Source organism: Lemur catta, chromosome 1 (assembly GCF_020740605.2).
Source record: "Lemur catta isolate mLemCat1 chromosome 1, mLemCat1.pri, whole genome shotgun sequence".
Lineage (NCBI taxonomy): Eukaryota > Metazoa > Chordata > Mammalia > Primates > Lemuridae > Lemur > Lemur catta.
In genome coordinates, this window is record NC_059128.1 from 212462708 (window position 1) to 212481682 (window position 18975).

The 18975-nt window shown below is 42.5% G+C and overlaps 1 protein-coding gene across 10 annotated transcripts in view; it reads left to right on the forward strand.

Annotated features, from left to right (window-relative positions):
* Positions 1-18975, forward strand: part of LOC123630380 (LIM domain containing preferred translocation partner in lipoma) — a 648766-nt gene that overhangs the window by 53776 nt on the left and 576015 nt on the right. For all 10 annotated transcript variants that reach the window (XM_045539905.1, XM_045539914.1, XM_045539916.1 and 7 more), the window contains one exon: positions 8522-8645. The gene's annotated coding sequence lies outside the window, so the exon portion shown is untranslated. The remainder of the gene's footprint in view (positions 1-8521; positions 8646-18975) is intronic.

The following is an 18975-nucleotide window of genomic DNA, read 5'->3' on the forward strand; positions in this document are numbered from 1 at the left end:
CTTTCTGGAACAAGGCAGAACGCGTAAACAAATGGCATGGTATCTAGTATTTTAGTTATTATTAGGTCTGTGGAATAGTGGGCAGAAGCTGGAGATGTGATTTTCTGACCTGACTCTGCTCCTGACTCAGCGTATCCCTCGGGCAAAGCCCGGTTCCTTTTTGCCTCTCTCTTTTCTCGACCGGAAGAGGAGGGTGCTGTTGATGACAGCCAACATTTAGTCTGTTCTGAGCCGTACACCGAGCACTCCCAACACTCTCACAAGGCTGGTGCTATTATCCCCATTTCATCTTTGAGAAAAGTAAGACCTAAGTGGGGAAGCTTGCCCAACCCCCCACAGCTCCTGAGTGCAAGCTTTACTGATCCATGTTTGTTGGACACCGAAGCCCAGGATGTTAGCCACGGTGCTGGGCTGCTTTCCCTTTAGAGAATCTGTCAGGTTTCTTCCATCTGTGGCATTTATTCATTTAATTTTAGTAAATCTTTATTGAGTTCCCACTTAGGTGCCATGCACTGTTCTGGGCACTATCCCAGTACTCCATTTAGAACGAAGAATAAGACACAGGGAGCAACGATCCATTGGAGCTTTGGTCTCATACGGGTGCGTGGAGGAGGCAGATAAGAAATCAGCAGGTAAATAGGAATTATAAGTAAGGTAGAGGAGGATGGCAAAGTGCACTCTGGCTGTGCGTGAGTGGAGGAAGAGCTCTGGGAGGTGATGTGTAAGTCAAGACATGAACTGAGTGATAGGGAGGCAGTCGTGTGAAAGTCAGGGGAAGAGCGTTGAAGGCAGTGGAGACGTCCATGCAAAAGGAGTTTGTTTGAGAAACAGAAGGAGCCTCCTGTGCTGGCAGGTTGCAGGCTACACGGGAAAGGCAGCAGAGAGAGCCAGCAGCGGCTAGGAGGTGTCAGTGAGCAAGAGACCTGAGCTGCTTAGACCTGAGCCCAGGAATGTGTTTTAGAAGCATCATTCTGGCTGCTGTCGGGGGAACTGGATTGTAAGGCCTGGGCAAGAGGAGAAGCTGGAAGGTTAGGAAGTGACTTTTGCCATAATCCCGGTGAGAGGGGGTGGTAACTTTGACCAGGGAGGCAGAAGTGGAGCAGCAGAGAAACGGGCAGGTTCAGGACACATATTGGAGTGATTGTCTCTAGGATATCAGGGGTGATTTCTTTTAGAGGAATGTCAAGCTAAATGCGCAGGAATCTGGGAGACACAGAGGAAGGTGAAGATATGGGCAGTGGAGGGTTACACAGATAAGTAACTGGAATTCCAGGACCAGGGAGTGTACTCCCCCCACCTTCCGCTTGGTTTCTAACCTTGAGCTTCTGGCCAATGAACAGAGGACAGTGGCTTCCTGCCTCTGACTTCCCGGCGGAGAGCTGTTGGAACGCCCCAAAATAAGCCCCGCAGAATGTGCAGTTTCCCTTTGCTCTCTCTGGGTATTTTTATAAAACATTCTTTCCCACCAAGAATAAGGAACATTCAGAGTAATGTTGACTTTATGGGCTGTATTTAACATACTGTTTTTTCTTGATGTGTTGTCTGTTCTTGCAGAGATTTCTGCCTCCTGTGAACTCCCTGGTGAGGAGCCTTCAACCCTCTTGTAAGATGGTTCTGGAAGGCCCAGTGGGAGGGCCCCTCAGTGGCTGGAGGACTGTGCTCCAAAGGCACCTACCAGCCCTCCTTTCTCATTCACATTTGAATTCACACTTGCTAGCTTTTGCTGGCTCTCTATAATTCCTCTTTTCAGGCTGGGCTTTCCTGCAAATACTCTGTTTTCCAGTGGAGAAACTGGGCTCTGAGAAGTAAGGTGATTTAGTCAATGTCCTGCAACAAGGTAGTGTCTGCAACAGGTTGAGAATCAGAATTCCTTACCAAGCCCTGTGCTGCAGCCACCAGGCCAGAGCGACCTCACACATAACCTCATCCTTCTGAGTATTTCATGGCAATCTTATACTACGATCAGCCTAAGCCCAGAGATGCTCAGAAATCATAAACTAAATCATCTAAAACTCATTCCTGAGGCTGCTTCACATACTCCTGCTCAAAGAGTTTGCAGTATATAGTTATCAGTTTTTTTAAAAAATCAATGTAACATCATCTCTTAAAAACAGTGTTTTGTTATTGCTCATTCGAGTTTCTTTTAAAATTTCTTTTATATTGCCCATTCATTTAGTCAACAAACATTTATTGAGTTCTTACTGTATGCCAGGCATTGTGCTAGGTGCTGGGGATTGATTCAAAGATAATTTGGAGGCGTATGGAAGGGGAGTGGATAATTACAGCGCAGTGAGATAAGTGCTATAATAGGGGGATATATAAAGAGCTAGAAATAGCACTATGAATAACATCTCCGAACAAATTGCCTTCTTTTTTTCTTTTGGATTATTCCCTTATGTATATTGCCCAAAGTGGGATTACTGGGTCATTTAAAAGATGAAAACAATTTGGCACAAAAAGATGTAATGACTTGCCTGGGGAATACAGCTCAATTTTCAACAGAGGAAAAGAAAATTGTTGACAACTCCAGATTTAGACCACCTCACTGGGAGAATTGGGCAGTTTTTATACTACTTTTTGTCAACATGGTGGCTTTCAGGGGAACAGCTACTCTAGACATGTTAGCCTGAATGTACAAACATGTGTCCTCATGTTTAATCTCACAAATTAATTGTTCTTACAAGAACTGAGCTATATAAGTATATGGTTTCCATTTTACAAATGAAGAAACTGTGCCCTTGTTAAAAGGAAGTGACTTTCTCAAGATTTCATAGTTAATACAGTATCCAAGAGTCAAGTGCAGTTCCTTTGATTTTAGGACTCCTGTCCTGTTCTCCATGCTGTGTTTGCCAGTTGAAAGTACTCATGCTCCAGCTGGGGCCTAGAATTTAATGAGCCATGGAAACTTTTCTCGAGGAGGTCGAGATCTATGAAGTAGGTGTAGACTTTCTTACCCCAAAGTCATAGCCAGGGAACAGTGTCCCCTCTGTACATTGACCTGAAAGGACCCAAGGCCCATTATTCCTGACTTGGCCCAGGTCCTGAAAGGCACAGCCTTCCCAGTGGAGCTCAGAATCCCACGTAAAGCTGAAACCATGCCCCAGCTCTGCTGTGAAACATTTATTTTCTAGTATTTAATGATGTTAAGCAAAAACTCCTGCCCCCAGTATCTAGGGCCTGTCATAACCAGATACCACTTGGGTCCACTGTGTGGACTTTCTCAATGCCCTTGCTCACTCATCCTTAAATCAGCCACATCCCCTGCCAATCCCCAGATATACCCTGCATTTGGTCACCTTCATGCCTTAGCTCATGCTGTTCCTTTTGCCTGAGATGACCTCTTCCATTTTCACCCATAGAACTCCTGCTCTTCTGCACAGAAACCACCTTCTGAAGGAAGTAATTCCTGATCACATCTGCTCCCAACTATCCACTTTTCCATACTAGAAGTGATCTCTCTGTTCTGCTCACACCACAGTTAGCGATGAGGCACTAGAGTACAAATGTATTGTACTTATGATGGTGGGATCGGAATTTGAATCCTGGCTGTCACATTTCCTGGCTGTCAGTTAACCATCTTGAACCTGAATTTCCTCCTTTGTCAAATGGGTATAAATGATAGAATATGTGCTCCCCCTGAAAGCTGTTCTGTTGACAGGGATAGTGTGAAAACTACCCAACTCTCCCAGTGAAATAGTCTATATTTGGAATTGTCAACAATTTTCTATTCTCCTGTTGTCATTACATATTTTTATGACATCATCCTATGTCATAGTGTGTTATAAAAATTTGCATTGTTATCTGTGCTTCTTTTGTGGTGCCCGTTCCTACCTTGTGTCTTATTTCTCCTTCTAGCTGGGGAGCTCTTTATAGGCAGGGAGTGCATTGTATTTTCCTAAGGCCTTGGACATGTGGAAACTGCTAAAAAGGCTCCTTTAAGGAAAAGGAGGATGCCATACAACTTGACTGGTGACATCAGTGCAGGCTCATTATTAATCAGATGCCCCAGCTGCAAGGTGCCGGGCCTGGCCCTCAGCTCTGTGATCTCTGTAGAGTAGACCTTTAGGTACATGCAGTCTGGTTCCTACTTCTTGAGAGACAGGAAAGAGTCTGTCTCAAGCCCATCTTCTTCTGAGTTAAGGATTTGGGTGGTGCTGGCACTTCCCTGAAGGCAGAATGGTAATCCTGCTTGGAACGTGAGATTGGTTTCTTGCCTAGGTCTTCCATGAGTCTGTTCTGTGGGTGAGAGTTTCAGACTTAGAGGAAAGGGTCACTGAGGGTAAGGGTTAGGGGCAACTCTGAGAGCTACCTTCCCCTCTGACTTCTCTGTGGGTGGGGCCTTCACCGGGAGCTCTCTTTTAAACAGACACTCCTACCTTTGCTATGCTTGGAAGCTGACCACCCAAGAAGATTTCATTTCTTAAGGGGATGGCATGGCTCTACCATTGAACTTTCTTTTGTGTTATTTCCCAAAATGCAGCACCTATGAGTTTCAGGATCCAAGTGGTTTAGCCTGGAACATAAGGTCCTCCATGTTCTAGCTGCAACATTCTTTTCCAGCCTCATGTCCCACCGTATCCCTCCACTTCTCTGTCCCTGGCTTCACCAGATTAGTCTCTTTCCCTGAGAACACCCTGAACTCATCCTCCTCAAGGTCTTTGCACGTCATGTTCCCTGGGGCTATTTTCCTCCTCCTCATACATGGAAATCCTCTTGGGTGTTCAGGCTTAGTTTAGAAGTCACATCTGTAGAGAACTTTCATATTCTTAGAATGATATTGCATGTACTTGTGCTTTTGCACGCTTTTCATTCTATCGTGTGTGTTCCAGCATGTCCCCAGTGAGGCTGTGAGCTCTTTCAGAGCTCTAGGCATGTCCAGCTCAGCACTTACATCTGCTAGGTCCACACACTGCCCTATCAAGGACAGGAGTTGCTAGTAAACCTCCATTTCTGAATGTAGAACATGTGACATCGTGTCAACTATCATTTGGGCCAGAGAAGCTTCAGAAGCCCATGCTAGGGTTTCCATGATTTTTTAGATCATAAACCCAGCCATTTGAATTCTGTTTTTGAATTGGCCTGATAACAGCTCATTGCTAACCCTTCTCAGGCCTGTTTTCCACATACCAGTAGATGTTTGCTTAGTGCCAGGGCTCTGAGCTTTGTATTTCACTTAAGAACATAACAGCAAGGTGGAATTCAGGAAGGCTTTACATGCTTCTAATATGAACATTGTTTTTTTGTTTTTGGTTTTTTTTTTAGTTTGAAAATGTAGGCATTTTTTATCTCAGAGCTCCCTGAAATGTGAAAATAGTGGAGTTTTAAAGGTATATTTCTGCCCCTAGCAGAATAACTGCCCGTGTTATAGTTGTAACTACAAATTACTAAAGCTTGTGTTATAGAGCTTGATTTTGAAAACCTGTGTTCAAATCCTGGCTTCACTACTTACCAGCCCCAAAACATTGGGCAGGTGCCTAGCCTCCCTCCCTGTTCCTCAGTTTCCTCAGTGTACAATAGGGAAATTTTTCTCATAGGGTTGATGGAAAATTTAAATAAAATTTTGGACATGAAATTGAAATTTTATTAGTGTGTATGTTTTAGAAACTGGATTTAGAGGCTATTTTTTAAATAGCAGTTCCAAGAAGTTTGCTTTTGAAGGAAAATTCTTAGTTGTGTAAGTTTTCAGGAAAGTGTTTTGTTTTATTTTTTAAGAGATAAAATAAATGAATTTATAGTCAGGGGATGCACAGTATCTAACAGACTTAGGAAACATACATGGCTTATAAGACTCATTTTTAGTCCAAATAAAATAGAATCACAGAGCCACAGCCTTTGAGAAGTAGAAATCTTGGAAGAGGGTGAACATGAATTAATGCATATTGTATGCAGACTTTGTGCAATACACACTGGATATGGAATCCTAGGAAATGATCACATATACCCTGTTAAGTAGGTGGTACTAGCCCTGTTTTGCAGACAGGCAATCTTGAGCTTAGAAAGGTTAAAATGAAAGTCCAATATCAAAGCTTTGACCTTCATACTGCATTCATGATGGCCCCTAGAAATCTCCTCTATTTACGGATGTGACAAGACCTGCTTTCACATTGTTGATTTTTCTATCCTCTCCCTCCAGGGGCAGCCACTAATTCAGGGCTAGATAAAGCAGTGGAAATCTGCAGTCTTGATGTCCTGTAACTTGTTTAATGAATCTAGATGAGTGTCTTGACGTTTCCTACCAAAAGTCTGCACATAAAATGTCTAAAGATTGGGCTCCTTTGACTGTATTCATTCATCAGCCTTTACTTCTTTTCTTGTCTTTTGGAGAGATATTTGCCATTGCTTATCTCTGCGTTTGAGGTCAGGAGTATACTTGAAGAGGGCTTTATATTCTCTTTTAAAACACACAAGTGGAAAATTAAATTCCTTGACTATTCCCACCATTTTCCTCTGCCATTTGTGGGCAACCATGTGGAGGAGGTGGCAGAGGGCTGGGAGTTTGGAGCTATGATTCTCATCTTGAATCTCTTGCTGACCGGAGAGGACTTCAGGGCAACTTTCCTTTCCCTTTTGGGGGCTTTGTATCTTCATTTTTAAAGAATGAGGGCACTGCTAGGTGATTCCTAAGATTTTAAAATTCTGCATGTTTTGTGGTGTCAAAACCATCAATTTTTGCTGAGCTGCGTAATCCTGTAGCTGTTTCTCTGATACTTTTCAATCTTTAGATTTAATCTATTCAACAATGTATAATTTTTTAAAGGGAAGCTTTTATAGACACTTCTGAAATATAAGGGTGTGGGGGGGGGATAAATGGATGTTAAAAAATAGAAAACAACCAATTAAATAGTATATAGCATGTAATTCTCCTTGGAAACTTACCACGAAATTGAGGAGCACTTTAACAACTGGTAATTTAAATTGCATTTGAACTTTGCTAATGGTTTGTTTGCATGGGAACTTCAATCATTTCGCAGCGGTTCTTTAGCAAAGCTGCTTGTTCTCTTTATGGAAAAGATGAAAAAAATTATTAAAAGAGAAGTTGCCTATGGAAAAGGGAGACCACTTTGATTTGTGCATGGGGAGAAGCTGGAGAGTCTGTGCGTGAGAGTCCCCCAGGGCCAAGGGTGGAGAGCTTTTCCTTCCAGTGAAGTCTGGAAATCTGGGAAGTCAGATGCTCTTTGCTGCTGTTGTAGAAACTGTTCTGATTTATATCTCTCTCTCTGCAAGAAGCTTTGCTTTCATGGGGCTGGGGGTGGGGGCTCTCTTTTTCTTTTCCATGGAATTGAACTGTCCACAGATGTGATGTTGGCCTCCTGACAATCCATTTCTCAGCAAGTTTGAAATTATGCCTCTCTCATTTCAGTAGAAATGGCTTTGAGAATTCTGAGGTCCTTGAATGCCACTAGCTCTCAGGAACTGTGTTGCTTTCCTGGGCTCATCTTAATTCTGTTCCATTTTCCCTACTTTATCTCTTTCTGCTGTTGGGATGTACTGAGTGAGCTTTGAGGCAGTTGTTCAGAGGCCTGGGTGTATCAGTCATGGTTTTGCTCTGGGTGTAGCTGGTTGTGTGACCAATGGCAAGTCCCTCTGCCCAGGGGTCTCAGTGTCCTATGTCAAGATAGGCAGTAACTGGATCTAGTGGAGCAACAACTGGACTGCCTGCCCCTACCGGTGGGCTCCTGGGGTGGCCATATCCCCACCCCCCACATGCCTGAATTCTCTTCCTGTCAGTTGGAAGAGTTGAGGTGGGTCATTTTAAAGCTCCCTCTCAACTTTCAGCTTATCAGGTATTTGAACACGGAGTGAGATATTACACACAAAATAATTGTAAGATTGGTTAAATATTTAAAATGACAACAATGAAAATGGGTGTGGTAGTTTCTGTGGTATGTGGATTTCTCCTGCATACACAAAGGACAAGTTTTATAACAGCCCACTGCCCTGGAATACTTGTCTGTTAAAATATACATTGTGTAATCCTTAGCAAAAAAGTAATAGTCCTTAATGAAATAAAACTTGTCATGAGGATTTTCCAGAAACTGTCAAAATTGTCCACCTCTCTGCCGCCCGCTGGGTTTCATTTTTCTGGCAAGGAAACTAAAGTTCAAAAAGGACATTAGATCCCATAGTTAGAAATTTGTCTCGAAACTCATATTCCTTTTCTCTTTTTATTTGGTATAGTTTAGATTTATCTGTTAATGTTTTTTTTCTTGCTTACAATGTATCTAATTGATTTATCTCTTTCACCTCCATTATTAAGATGAAGCTGTTCTCCCAGGAGAACTGAGGCACCAGCATTCTCTTTTCTTATTATTCTGAGACAAATTAGTGAAATAAAAGTGCCAGGAACCAACTGCCTGGGGGGTTGGTGGGGATAGAGGTAAGCCACTGGGGTTGTGGGTTTCAAGACTGGTGTGATTTTCAATGTGGCCCAGTCAGAGACTTTAGAATCCCGGGAAGTTCCGAAGCTGGTAGGACTCTAGAGATTCATAAGCAACTAACTGCCTTCTCCCGTTTTCCACAGGTGGGAAATTTGAGGCTCAGAGACAGAGCAGAAGACAGAATCTGGTCACCTGATTGCCAGTCCACTGCTGTTTTCATTTTTCCACTGGGCACTCATCAGAAGGAAGACATTTTTTCCTTACTTGGTGAGTCCTATCACAGAAAAGAAGACTTTTCTCCTTTAAAATCAATGTACATGTTATTTTAAGTTTTAAAAAATTAGTGGTTTCCATTTAAAGCCTGGGTACCCATAACTAGGATGGATTAAGAACTGGAGAAGAACCAAAATGTTCTTCCTTTTTCCTTGAGTTGATTTTATCAGCAATGGACAAGTTATAATAATGCCTTTGTGGCAAAGCAAAGGCAGGGAATAACTCTTAGAAGGTGGCAGGCAGAAACATTGGAAAAAAAGCTGGAGTATTGATTTCAGGTTGCCAATGATTGTATTGCTTCCTTCTTTCTCCTTTGTCATGGTGGGAAATGTTCTTGATATTGAAAGACCAAAATGGAAATGTCAGTGTTATGGGCATTTGTGAGGAAAGAAAACAATATTATTGAGTGTCTCTTGTTTATCCCTGTGCAAGGTGCTTCTTCTTTTGTGGTCTCATTTTATTTTCCCAACAGGCCTTTGAGGTAGGGGAAGCTAAATTTACTTAGGCAAAGGGTGTGAGCCTTTGTCTTAAAGGGCCTGCCAGAGCTTCATTGGGATCTGAGTGTGAATCTCGTGTGCTCAGAAAGGAGAATGGTGACCAGATAAGGAAAGCTGCCCCTTGTGTTTGGAGTACCTCTGTATTAGTGGGTACAGTAGAATATCATGTTCTTAAAGATGGGGTAGTAAAAAGATCAGTGGTGTGTGGAGATACCCTGGGCTGTGGTGAGATCTGAGGAGAGTTGCTGGGAGTTCTGGGAGAGGCTTCCATTTAGGGTCCTAGCACTGTGGTCTCTGTGCTGAAGCCAGTGCATACGTGCCCCGAGCATTGGCTTTACACCAAGTAATACACCTTGCCATGTCTGCAGTGCAGTTTTCCAAAACAGGGCAGATGCCGTTGTGATTAAAAAAACCTAACTTCATTTAAAACTGTGACTGAGTTTATAGTTGTGTTTTGTTACTCTGTCTTTTCTGAATCAATGTGCCTTAAAAGTACAACTGACTTTCTGTGCACCTTTTGATCTGTATAACATAAAAGGCTGAAAACCACTGGTTTGATGCTTAAACATTATAGTCTTAAAATGTCAAACATGGTCTGGAATATTTTCCCCCTCACATATAGTCTAAGTATTAAATGGGAATCTTTGTTACTTGCCCTACCTTTTTAATTTTCTCAGTGTTTAAAATTAAATTGTGATAAATATGAAGCTTTGCACTTGGGTTTAAAAAAAATCAAGTGTGCAATGACAGAATGGGACAGATTGCCTTAAGAGGAACAAGCTGGAAGAGACTCAGAAGTTTTTGTTGTTCATAAGCTAATTATGAGCCAGCAGTGGCTTTTGTCTTCTAAAATGCTGATGCAGCCTTAGCCTGCATTTAATGGAACATAGTATCTAGAACAAAGTGGGTGGGTGATCCTGCAACACCCGGAAACCGGCAGTGCAGACGTAGGGTGGGCTTCAGGCCTCCAGCTCTCCTTCTCTGCAGTGCTCCTCTTCTGCCCTCTTTTGTGTGTTGGCTTCATCCTCAGGATGTTTTACCTCACAGTCATGAGATGGCTGCCCACTGCGACCCAGACGATAGGCATCCTTCTTCCCATTTGGGAGTCAGAGAGCCTTGTTTGCCATATTCTCATAGGCTTGGGCTACTGTACATTTCTAAGCCAGTCACTGAGGCTAAGAGAATAGCATTATACTAATGTGTATGAATCAGAACTCTCCTAGAACTGAACTGGACACAATCCCACCTCATGGCAGCTACACAGTGAAGAAGACGTGGCTCCTCAAAGGAATATCTGGGTGCTATTAGGAAGGGGAGAGAGGACTAGAAGCTATGTGGTCAACCACAGGCCTTCTGAAAACCTCCTTACCCCCTGTCAGAGCCCCTCTAGAGTGTCAGACTTTAGTTCTTATTTCACCTTCTGAAAGGGACATTAGCCAGCTGGACTGTCTACACAGGGATGCTGTGAGGACCAGAAATGATGTCCCACCAAGAACTGTTACGAGAATGAGACTGGAGATGGCAGGGTGCGGGGGAACATGTGATCATGGCCTTCTAGAATATAAAACCCAGTCAGGGGAGGGGCAGCATCTCTCGTTCACATGTGCGTTTCCAGAGTCTTGTGGGGTCTCTGGCACGTAATAGGTGCACCATGCATTTTCATGGATAGAATAAATCTGAAGGTGGTGAGTGTCCGTTTGCCTGGGGGTGTTCTGTCAGGTGCTGGCTGACTCTCTGTTGGGGAGTTATAGGAATTCTGGCACAGATGAGGCTGCACTACATAGTTTGATGAGAATGAAACAAATGACTGGACAGAAAGAGGCTTTTGGGATCAGTATGGCTTAAGAAGTTTGTGAGTCCATAAAAAGGCAGTCAGAATGGCGGGATGGGGTACCAGAAGGCCTGCTGAGTATTAGATACGTGACCCTAGAAAAACATCCTTCTACCTTCATTTTCTTAATTTGAGAATTAGAAACAGTAGTCCTGCCTACCTCTCATGTTCATTTAGAGCAACTATGGTGTTAAGTGACAACCTGTTTTGTAAACTATAAAGTGTGATCCATACATGATAGGCTATTACAGTTGTTTTCTTCTTTAAAGGCTCATCCTGAGTATGAAGAAAAAGGCAGAGTTAGGCCAAGTAGTACATGTTCAGTGCGTGTCCTTCCTCCAAGCCGGCACCCCCGTCCTCCCCAGGACCGGATGGGCACCGACTTATCTTCAGTCTTGGGCAGCAGCTAGATCTGGAACCTTGCTTAATAATGATGGTTAAAGCGAAAATAGAATTGTATATTATTATTATTTTTCACATACATTTTTGCCTGAGGCAACAGGAGGTGGAGGGAGGTAAATTTGGAGACCTAGGAAGCTCAAAGCTTGAGACACTCCATAGAAGCTACAGTCTAGCCCACTTGGCTCCTTGCTTTGTTTGGTTAGATAATCACACCTTCTGCTCCAGGCGTTACTGACCCAGTGGGAGTCAGGAAGGAAATTATTTCCCTCTGTTGATACCCGTGTACAATTGTTGACTGTAACCAAGGGCTTTCAGTTTTAATATTTCCTCTTTGGTCCTCAGAAGTATCAGGTATTAGTCTCTGCCGGAAGCAAAGCATTGGTCATTTCCGTTAGAGGTGAATGTCTTGGCTGTCTACAATTAGGTGTTTTCTGGGCATGTATGACCATTCGCTTAGCTGGCTTTTATGTCATTTGCTTCAAAAATTACAAGAGGACTTGTTGGGTTGGAGCAGTGACTTATTCAGTCTCTGGAGATTCTGTGGCTCTTCATGTAACCCAGGGTCGTCTTGTTGGAGATATGTTTGCTATCCATGAAAGTAAAAGGTAGAGATAGATCTCAATACCTGTCTATCTCTTACTCTCTCTCTTTCTCTCTCTCTCTCAGACTAGATTAAAATAATCCAGGTCTGGGCATTGTATTAGTTGTCTACTGCTATGTAACAAATCACCCCAAACTTAGCTTAAATCAAGAAGCATTTACTATCTCACAGTTTCTGTAGGTCAGAAATTTAGGAAGAGCTTAGATGGATGCCTCAAGGTGTCTCATGAAGTTGCAGTGCAGGCGTTGCCGGACCTGCGGTCTCATCGGAAAGCTCAACTGGGCAAGATCCACTACCAAGCTCACTCACATGATTGTTGGCGGATTTAGTTCCCTGCAGGGGGTTGTACTGAGGGCTTCAGTTTCTTGCCATGCTGTCTTCTCCATAGGGCAGCTCACATGGCAGCTGGCTTCCCTCAGACCAAGTGAGCAAGAGAAGGTCCCCACGATGCAAGTCACTGTCTTTTTATTACCTGATCCTGGAAGTGACACACCATTCCCTCTGTCTCAGTTTCTTCACCAGAAGTGAGTCGCTAAATCCAGCCCACACTAAAGAGGAGGGAATACACAAGGGTGTAAATACCAGGGGTTGGAGTTATAGGGGCCACTTGGGGGTGCCTGTCATAGATACTCCAGGGGACATGGGAGCTGCTAAGGAGGGAGTGTGGGTTACCTTTTACTTGAAGACTTCTGAGGGAAAACTCCATTTAAAAATCTTTATATAAGCATTTATGTATAATACCACAGAATGCAAAATTGGCATAGCTTTTTAGAGGAAAAACACAAGTTTTCAATTAATGCTGTGCTCCCATACCTCTGTGTGTTTGCCCTCCTCAGCAGTTAGGGCTGCTTTAGTAGAAATGTCTAAAAGTTCTCACTTGAGCCCTTTGCTGTATAGGTGAAACCCCAAGACCAAGAAAGGGGGCACACTCTTCCGGGGCCACACAGCCAGTGGGTGGCCAGGGGACGAACCATACGTGTCTCCAAGAGCTTCCCTTCCATCTCCACACACAGACTCTGCTTCATAACGAGTCCATGCAACTTTTGGGCATGTTTTCTTTTCTTTTCTCAACTTCTCTCCTGTCCTGAAATAGATGATGGAAAATAGGTCAAAATTTGGAGTCTTGAACCTTGATTTTGCCCTTTTAGTTAAATTTCAGGGATCTGCATCTCCCGTTGGGTCATGCTGTGTCCTGAAAAGTTGCATAAATCATTATTACTTGGCTCAGACAGTGTGTCTCTGCACTTATGAATAACATTTGTATTAGGAAAAGAGAGCTGGTGCACAGCATTACCGTGAGATGGACAGGAACAGACACAAAGCCTCAGCCAGTACCTTCTGTCTGGCTGAAAGTTTCTTTTCTAGAGCATCCGTCTCTTCCCCCACCAAAGTAGTCTTTTTAAAAATCAAGCATGGCAGTTTGTTTTATAGAAGATGACAGGTTCTCTTCGAGTCCACCTTAACATTCCTAAAAAATTAGTGGAAATGGGATACTTGCAATTATGGTCGAGTTTATTAGCAGCCATGCAGCCAAACGAGGAAAGCACAGCTTTGGTCACTGAGGATGTCCCTGGCCAGAATGTGAATACTTCTTCCCCCTCCATGGTCCTTCTCAACTCTCGACATTTTTTTATACTTTTTGCTTTTAAAGTGATTCTAATCAGTTATATCATTTTTATTGAAAGTGCATAGAAGGAAATAGAGGTTTAGTTGGACGAAGGCAACATGGCAAAGCGGAATGTGGAGCAGGAAGACTACCACATATTAGCTGTGTAATCTTTAGTCACTTAATCAGTTTTAAAACCTGTTTCCACATCTTTAAAAAAATGGGGCAAATAGTGCCTACCTGAGTCTGTATTCACAAAGCAGTACAATGTAGATAAAGGGCCTACTGAGTGTGGTGCTCAGTATGTAGTTGGTGTACCTTAAGATGTTGGTTTCTGATCTCCTTGATAGTCTGTAACTCTTTGCTACACTCCACCCTTCCTTCTCTTCTTTGTTAGACTCTTGTGTCATGTCTTCACTGTCCGCTGTCCCCTCAGATTGGACCAGATCTGTAGCATTTACGTATCCGTCACCCCAGATTTCACGTTTCCTGAATGACTAATAGCCTTAACATTTGTAATTTTGCTCAATGGCTCCCCAAACATAAATACAATCATCATAATATGCTCATGTTTTCTGACATTTGGAAATATAGTAGCTCTGGGAACAAAATATTTATAAACTGTGTTTCACGAGGAAGACCTTTTGGGCATCACTACTGAAAATTGTTAGTTTTCATGGCCAGACTGTGAGTCCAGAGGGTGAGCTCCACTCAGGTGCAATCAGCGACCTCTTCCTCTGCCGGTGGAAGTGTCCATGGGACCTGCCCAGCTCTGACCTGCTTTGGGTTCTCTTTGACTTCTCTAGGATGAGATCACCTCCCTGTGTTTCAATGGCAACTGGCTTGAGTTATATCAGTTATTAAAAATGATCTAATATTTTCCTTTTAAATCTGGGGCCCTGGCTCATTCTATGATTAAGCTAGTGATTTATTTATAATATGGTACGAGACGGCTGCAGTCACTCTATGATGTAATCTAAGAATGACATGAAAACAAAATAGGCTTTTACATAATGAAAGGGTTCCTGTAATGCAGTTTATAGCAAGGGTTTTTTTTCCCCATTGAGAATGGAGATGTATCCTTTACTTTCCCTTCCTTTCCTTTATCTTCTTTTCCCATTTATGAGACTTAAGGCCTTTAAGTTAATTTTTTTTTTTTAAATCAGCATTTACAACTCCACAGAGTCTCTGGTTTACTCTTTGAATCTTGTCTTCTTTGTCCTCTTCCCCCACTGCCACCCACCATGGTCTCTATTGTATGTAGCTACTGTTCAGCCCCCACTCAGCACTCAACAGGCCTCACCATTTCTTTGCTTATGCTGTTTCTTCTACTGGGAATGCTCCCCTGATCCTGAATTTTCTTCTGCTAAGGACAGATATACTGCACAGGTTCCTACAGATAGTATCCTTTTGCAGGCCAGCTCATGTGCACCACTTCCTCCAAGCATTCTGTGGAGCTTCTACCCCTTAACTATACTCCTCAGAGCACTTTCTACAATAGCATTCCCTTACTGCAAGGAATACCCACAGACTATCAGAGGTAGAGGGGGAGAAGTGACTTAGGGGAATGGGAGAGGGGACCTTTGTATTTCCAGGTCTGTTCCTAACACTGGCACCTGGGCAAGTCATGGCTTATCTTTGGGGTTCTGTTTTCCTCATCTGAGGAATGAATGGTTTGGATTTCATTTCACATGGCCAAAAGGTATATTCAGGTTCTGTACTGAGAAGGATTCTGAGGCTACATCCTGACCGAGTTCATGATCACTTAGCATTATTGCTATGGGTGTGGATAGGGAGGAAAGGGTGAAGGCATACGAGAGGTCTCTTGGCTGCTTGAAGTAGATGATTAAAAGATTTCTTTTTGTTTTACTTCTCAGATGCTTTGATTTACAGACTCGAAATGTCATGCTCAGGGTCACAAAGCACATTAAGATCTAGAACCCAATTCTCAGAAATAGAGATGGTTAAAAGTTACACATTCTAACCTCGCATTCATCCATGTAGGCTGGCTGTGGGAGTTGAGAAGCTGGAATAAGAAAAACTAGAAGGTCCATGACTTACTGGAGGTAGAAGACTCCTCAAATTCTGTATGTGTTTGAGGTTGGGTAGGGTCAAGGGATAGTTTTCACCTCTGTCTTCTTTGCTTCCAAGGAGTTATAATGTCCACACTATTCTAATTTATGTCTAAGATGGCAATTCAAATTCAAGGTCAGAAAGGGAGGTGACCCTTCCAGGGTCTTAACTGGATCAGCCTTACCCCGTGAATCCATTAGATCTCCTGTTCCCCTCCCTCACACCCCAGACAAAGTGCTTAGCTCTCAGCAAAGAGCCAAATTGCCTGAGTGGTAGGTTAGCTCAGCAACCAGCTTGTGGAACAGTGGGGAAGGATAGAGAAGGAAAAGGAAGAGAGGGCATTTTAGGATGGTTGAAGGCACCAAAAACCAGAGCCTTGGAAAGGGATAAAGAAGGAACTGGAAGTGGTTAATGTGAAGAAGAGAGAAACAGGATGGAGGGGAGAGCAGAGCAGGTGTTGCTCTCCTGGGACTGTGCCACAGAAGGGACACAAACTCACTCCTTGTGACTTCAGAAAGAGTTCTGGGAGCAATAGATAGAAACAACAGAAGGTAGTGTGAGATACAACTTTTTAATACTAAGAGCAATCCACAAATGGAATGTGCTTTTCAGGGGATTGAAGTTCTCCATCATTGTAGGTGGTTCGGTAGGGGCTGACGCCAATAGGTATTTTGTCGAGGAAATAAGAAGTTGTACTCCATGACCTGTAAGGTCCTCCCTGTCTTGAGAGTCTGGAGTTTTTTGAAGATGTGTTTTGTGTGCATTTAAATAATTCCGATTTTAAAATGAAGGTTTTATGAAGGAAAGTGATTCTTCTTTCTCCATGGTCTTGGCACACGTAAATGCTGACTTATCTTGGGCAATCTCTTCTCCCACTTAGCATTGATGAAGGAAAGGAGGCTAACTGAGGATGCATTAGTATTTTGTATACTGACTATATTTTTGAGGGTTGTTTCTTTGCTTCTCTTCAACATAGTTCTAGAGAATTCTGTTCTTTACGCCTCTTCCAACTGCCTCCCCACCCGTTGTCAATGATTTCCTTTCTCTACTACCCAAGTGCTTTGCTTATACATTCAGTAAAGCATTTGTGCCACTTCACTCTGTCATATAAGCAGAATTTCTAGATTATAGAAGTTCCTGGAGGGCATGAATTCTGTCTCATTCCATATGAGATCCTTGGTACCTAGTATAGTGGTTTGCATATAATAACAATGATGACTTATTAACTTAGCACCTATTTATTGAGCACCTATTATGTGCTAGACACTATTCCAGGTGATAGGAATAGAACAAACTATAAAAAAATCAGTGGAATCAATGAGTAAATGTATAATATTTAAATTGTGATCTATATTAAGAAGAACAATAAAGCAGGTTAAGGGTGTGAAGGGTGGACATGGTACAAATTTAAGATCATTGGTTTGAGAAGGTCCTGCTGATAAAAGTGTACTTAAGTGGAGACCTGAATGAAATGAGGCAGTGAGCTGGAGATATGTGGGTAGGGGGCAGGAGAAAGAGTGTCTCACACTGAGCAAAAACAATCGCAAAGGGCCTGAGCTTGAAGCATGCTTGGTATACACCAGGAAAGTGAGGAGTCCAGTGTGGCTGGAATGAACAGTGTAGGAGAGGTCTCACATGCTAAATAAAAATAATTGTGACAAGAGATACAGGCATACCTCAGATATTGCAGGTTTGGTTCCAGACCACTGCAATAAAACAAATATTGCAATAGAGTTAGTCACAAGTTTTTGGTTCTCAGTGCATATAAATGTTATGTTTATACTATATTATAGTCTATTAAGTTTGCAATAGCATTATGTCTAAAAACCAATGTACATACCTTGGTTAAAAATACTTTATTGGTAAAAAATGCTATTGGTCATCTGAGCCTTCAGCGAGTTGTAATCTTTTTGCTGATGGAGGGTCTTGCCTCAGTGTTGATGGCTGCCGACTGATCCATATGGTGGTTGCGGGAGACTGAGGGGTCTGTGGCAATTTCTTAAGATAAGACAACAATGAAATTTGCTGCGTCGATTGACTTTTCCTTTATGAAAGATTTCCCTGTAACATGCCATGCTATTTAATAGCATTTTACCTACAGTAGAACTTCTTTGAAAATTGAAGTCAGTCCTCTCAAACCCTGTTACTGCTTTATCTGCTAAGAGTAAGTAATATTCCAGAACCTTTGCTGTCATTTCAAATGTTCACAGCATCTTCACCAGGAGTAGATTCTATCTCAAGAAACCACTTTCTTTGCTCATCCATGAGAAGCAACTTCTCATCCATTCAAATTTAAGCATGTAATTGTAGTAATCCAGGCACGTCTTCAGGCTTCACTTCTAATTCTAGGTCTCTTGCTATTTCCACATCTGCAGTTACTTCCTCCACTGAAGTCTTGAACTCCTCAAAGTCATCCATGACTGTTAGGATCAACTTTTTCCAAAATTCTGTTAATGTTGATATTTTAACCTCCTCCCACGAATCAAAAATGTTCTTAGTGGCATCCAGAATAGTGAATGCTTTCCAAAAGGTTTTCAATTTATTTTGTCCAGATTCATCAAAGGAATTACCATCCATGGCAGCTATAGCCTTACAAAAGGTATTTCTTAAATAAACAGACTTGAAGGTTGAAATTACTCCTTTACCCATGGGCTACAGAATGGCTGTTGTGTTAGCAGGCATGGAAACGTTAATCTCCTTGTACATGTCCATCCACAACTCTTGGGTGACCAGGTACATTGTCAAAAAGCAGTAATCTTTTAAAAGAAACCTCTTTTTCTGAGCAGTAGGTGACAGTGGGCTTAAAATATTCAGTCAACCATGCTGTAAACAGATGTGTTGTCATCCAGTCTTTGTTGTTCCATTTATAGAGCATAGGCAGAATAGGTTGAGCATAATTCTAAGGGCCTTAGGATTTTCAAAATGGTACATTGGCTTCCACTTAAAGTTACCAGCTACAAGCTTCTACCAAGAGTTGGCCTGTCCTTTGAAGCTTTGAACCTAGGCATTGACTCTTTTTTCTTGCTGTGAAAGTCCTTCTTTCAATATAAGCCTGTTTCATCTACATTGAAAATCTGTTGTTTAGTGCTTGCCTTCAATAATTATCTTCGCTTTATTTTCTGGATAACTTGCTGCGGCTTCTCCACCATCACTTAATGCTTCATCTTGCACTTTATGTTATGGAGTCATCTTCTTTCTTTAAACCTCATGAACCAAACTCTGCTAGCTTCAAACTGTTCTTCTGCAGCTTCCTCACCTCTCTCAGCCTTCACAGAATTGAAAAGAGTTAGGGCCTTGCTCTGGATTAGGCTTTG